Source organism: Prorops nasuta, unplaced genomic scaffold (assembly GCF_024137725.1).
Source record: "Prorops nasuta isolate Cenicafe-Biocafe unplaced genomic scaffold, Cenicafe_Pnas_1.2 PNAS00001, whole genome shotgun sequence".
NCBI lineage: Eukaryota > Metazoa > Arthropoda > Insecta > Hymenoptera > Bethylidae > Prorops > Prorops nasuta.
The window spans coordinates 9738765-9743239 of NW_027116798.1; the positions used below are offsets into that span (position 1 = coordinate 9738765).

Here is a 4475-nt window from a genome sequence, read left to right on the forward strand (position 1 = left end):
TTTGTAGGAACTGTTATATGAACAATTTAGGTAACTCAAATTCTGTTTGTGGATGTTTGGTTTAATATATTATAGTCCAGGAGCCAGCGACAGTGTTTGGTCAATTATTTCTTCCCGGCTAACAATTCGTAAAATGATTAATTTATTTGTGCATTGAAGCCTGGAGATCTTCAGCTGCGGCAACGTGGGTGGATTGAGCGGCAGTAGCCTCCCACGCACATAAAAAGAAAATATATTTTTAATTATATCCTCTCGGTTGAAACTTTGCGAAATAATAGTTTTTACTGTAATATTTTGAAAAAAAAAATATCAGCTGGCTATTACGTGGTGGATTATACGTCAGCTGCGCATACGAACATGTAAAGAAAAACATAATTTTCAGCAGCTTCCTCTCGGTCGAAAATTTGGCAGTTTATAATTCATATGATACTCTAAATAGAAAAACATATCAGCTGGCTGTAAATCGGGGGAAAGATTGTCAGCTGATGCAGTGAGATTGTGGCACAGAAGGATAATGAATGGGCCGCTTGCTTCTTTAATGCACCAGCTGAAGGATTTTCCCTCGGCATAAAAACGGTCGAATGTTTTATTATTTGAAGTATTATATTAACTATTAATTGACCAATTTTTAACCGAGAAGAAAGAACGTACTCAAAGTTATTTAGCACAACGCTCCTTGAACGTGAAGAAATAATAAAGTATTTTGCTATATTAAAATTAATAAAGAAATGAATATATATTCAAACATACATATATACAGGGTGTTTCACGTAAGGCGCCCCAGCTCGAAATGAGGACTCAGAGCGCATGGTGGGGGCAGATGCATCTAATTGGCCGCGGAGGGAGAGAGAAGGATTAACGTGGAGAAGGATAGAGCTATTCTTTACTAGACGATACGCCTAGCGTATTGCTGCCCCTCCCTTCCCCGCTCACATCAGTCATCTTTGGTCAACTCTTATCCTCTTTCTCGTACTCTCTCTCCAACCGCGGCCAATAAGATGCATCTGCCCCCACCATGCGCTCTAAGTCCTCTTTTCGAGCTGGGGCGCCTTACGTGAAACACCCTGTAGATAAACTTATTTACAAAAATTTTATGGCAAGGACCCCAGGACGAAGAAAATTTTAAGACCTCTGTGTTATACAAACTAAGTGACAGCTGCGCGCCTGCCCTTTTTCTCTATACCTGTTCTGTATGGGGCCAGCCTTTTCTCTCTGTAACCTTATAGATGTTTTGAAATATATAGTCAGTCGTAACGGATCTTTCAAACGGTTCGCAAGGAACATTTGAGAATAGTCCGTGGAACTACGTTAGCCTAAGTCGAGAAATTGAAAAATGTCCAACGTGAAACCGTTTTGTGTATTTTGCCATAAATCTACTGCAAAATTAAAGTCTTTCGAAAAGCCGAATTTGAGCAAATGCAATGAAATATTAATAATAAGAAAAACTAATAATTTACCTGGTAAAGAAGTAGTATTGCCTGTTGAACCAAACACTTTTCAACTTTACCACAGTGATTGCTACGATCGCTTTACAGCTTTACCGCCAAAATATAGAAAAGCGACATCAATAAGAGAATCGTCCTCTTTGACAGCAGTATCGTCCTCGTCTACACTAGCAGAGTATGTTGAAAATATTAACGACCCAAATAAGTCTTCAACCTGTCAGAATATTGATCCTGGTCTGAATCTCGACCCTGAATCAGTCGATAGTTCAGATGTTGCTGCCGAAGTTGAAAGTGTAGATACCACTGAAAATGAAAATGTTATATGTTTCTTTTGTAAAAAAGAAAGAAAAAAGTAGAAAGGCCGAAATGAAAAACTGTCATTATTTTTAATAAGTGGACTCGAATCAGTTAAGCATGTTGCAAGAGAAACAGATGACCTCAAGATGGTACAAAATATAAATGAAATATTACACGATGAAGAATATTTCAATCACAAAAGTTGCAAGAATGCTTTTATAACTTCTCGTAAATCGGATTGTCAAAAAATAAAAAAAAAATCGGAGTGGCATTTTGCTAGAGATATCCGAGCAGCAGCTTATGATTTTGTTGAAAATTTTGTTTCGACTAATATTATCAAGAACGAGCAATCATATTTCTTCAATTTTTTAAATGATATGTTCATTAATTATTTAGAAAGTAATGGTAAAGATGTTACGAACTATACTTTAAAGCCGTATCATTTAAGAGAAAGATTGTTGAAAAAATTCACGAAAAAAATTAATATTATAAATTTGAAAGGCAAGTCTATTGTGAAACCATACAGGGGCATTAAGGTACAGAATGAAATAGAGAAATATAATATTTTAGATACTGCTGCACGTATCCTTAATGAAGAAATTAATAAGATTCAGCTAAATAAATTACGAATGAACATACACTGCCGGTCAAAAGTTTAAAACCACTTGAGAAATTTGGCTGCAAAACAGTTGCTTCTTTAAACGCGCATAGCTTGATAAAGAAGAAAGATAAAAGAAAATTCGAAACACCATTGGAAAGGTGATGAAATTCTGCATACGATGGAATTAGATTCATTTCCTAGAAGCTGATAATTACAGAATTGCAATTAAATAAAAATGCTGCTAAATTAAAAAATTTTAATTTTTCGTTATGTCAATTCAACCTGCTGCAGCACTTGTAATAATTATGGTAACTATGTGAAAATTTGGTGAGATAAAGCTCAAAGTTTTAGCTTTAATTTGAGCCATCAAACGTAACGATATTCATCGTATTTCCTTATTTTCATAACGTTTTTCTGAGTAATGTCGAGAAAAATTTTAGACCGAAAAACAACTGCCCAAGCATTTAAGACAATTTCAGATCGAAGAATCCGTCGGTATTAACGACTTATTCTACTTATTCCATATTGCACTTTTATTCAATTAAAAGAAATATGATAATTGTAAAGCTTCGAATTAATAAAATAGATTTGGTTAATTATTACTCTACATTTTTTTATTTAATTTAAAATTGAATAGTGCTTTGTGTTAATTGAATAAAAGTGCAATATGGAATAAGTAGAATAAGTCGTTAATACCGACGGATTCTTCGATCTGAAATTGTCTTAAATGCTTGGGCAGTTGTTTTTCGGTCTAAAATTTTTCTCGACATTACTCAGAAAAACGTTATGAAAATAAGGAAATACGATGAATATCGTTACGTTTGATGGCTCAAATTAAAGCTAAAACTTTGAGCTTTATCTCACCAAAGTTTCACATAGTTACCATAATTATTACAAGTGCTGCAGCAGGTTGAATTGACATAACGAAAAATTAAAATTTTTTAATTTAGCAGCATTTTTATTTAATTGCAATTCTGTAATTATCAGCTTCTAGGAAATGAATCTAATTCCATCGTATGCAGAATTTCATCACCTTTCCAATGGTGTTTCGAATTTTCTTTTATCTTTCTTCTTTATCAAGCTATGCGCGTTTAAAGAAGCAACTGTTTTGCAGCCAAATTTCTCAAGTGGTCTTAAACTTTTGACCGGCAGTGTACAAACAAAACACTTAATTGACGGTGAATGTGAAGTTCCTGAAACGTTAATTACATTTTATGAAAAATTAATTTCAGGCGTTAATTACCGTCGAAGACGACATAAAAAAACAAAAAGATTATCTTTATCTTTCTCAGAAGATCTGATTTATGCTGTGTTCGATTGGTCGAATAAAATGTTCCAAGCATAATAATCTTGGCATATCTTTGAAGAGTTTAACGAATACTCAAGAAGCTGTTAATATTATTAATAGATATGGGCATTGCTGCAGTTACAATATTTTGGAAGGATTTGAGACTGAGGCAACCTTTACTTCTTGCGAACGCTCCGATGTTTGCCCGGATGGTATCGTACGATCACCGAATTTGTGCACTGGAATTGCATTCGACAACTACGACCACTTTGTCGATACGAAAACGGGTAAAGACACACTTCATGACACTGTTGGCATAATTTTACAGATTGACAACGAATCAAATCTTGGAACCAACAATATGTACAATCCGGAAAGACAAGATGACGTTACAAGCGAGGAACCTACCAATAGTGAAAATACTTGAAGAAACCGTTCATACTATCAACTCTAACGTCTCGGAATCGCAAGCAAAAAAACATAGGCGGAGTTTCGATATAATTACTCATGAACTGCAGCCATATACGAAACGACCACGACTTATTGAAAGTATGCTGCCACTTAACTAACCATTGCGTTCAAACCTTCCGAATTTAGAATCAGTACAACACATTGATTTTGCGTGGATGCTTTCGCACTTTTTGAGGAATGCAGGTACTCCGATGTGGGTTGGTTTCAATAGTTTGTTTTATGAAGATAAATCTCCGAAACAAATTCTTTGTTATTTGACAACAATAAATGCTTCACCAACAAATAAAGCTGTCGTGGTAGAAACCATGGAGCAAAGTAAAAAAGTAGCTGATGAGTGTGATGAGTGTGGAAAAGATTACATAGAAGTAACATA

General features: G+C 34.8%; 1 pseudogene; it reads left to right on the forward strand.

Annotated features, from left to right (window-relative positions):
- The first annotated feature begins 1333 nt into the window (after positions 1–1333).
- LOC136785723 (uncharacterized) lies at positions 1334–4058 on the forward strand (annotated as a pseudogene).
- Positions 4059–4475: the final 417 nt, after the last annotated feature.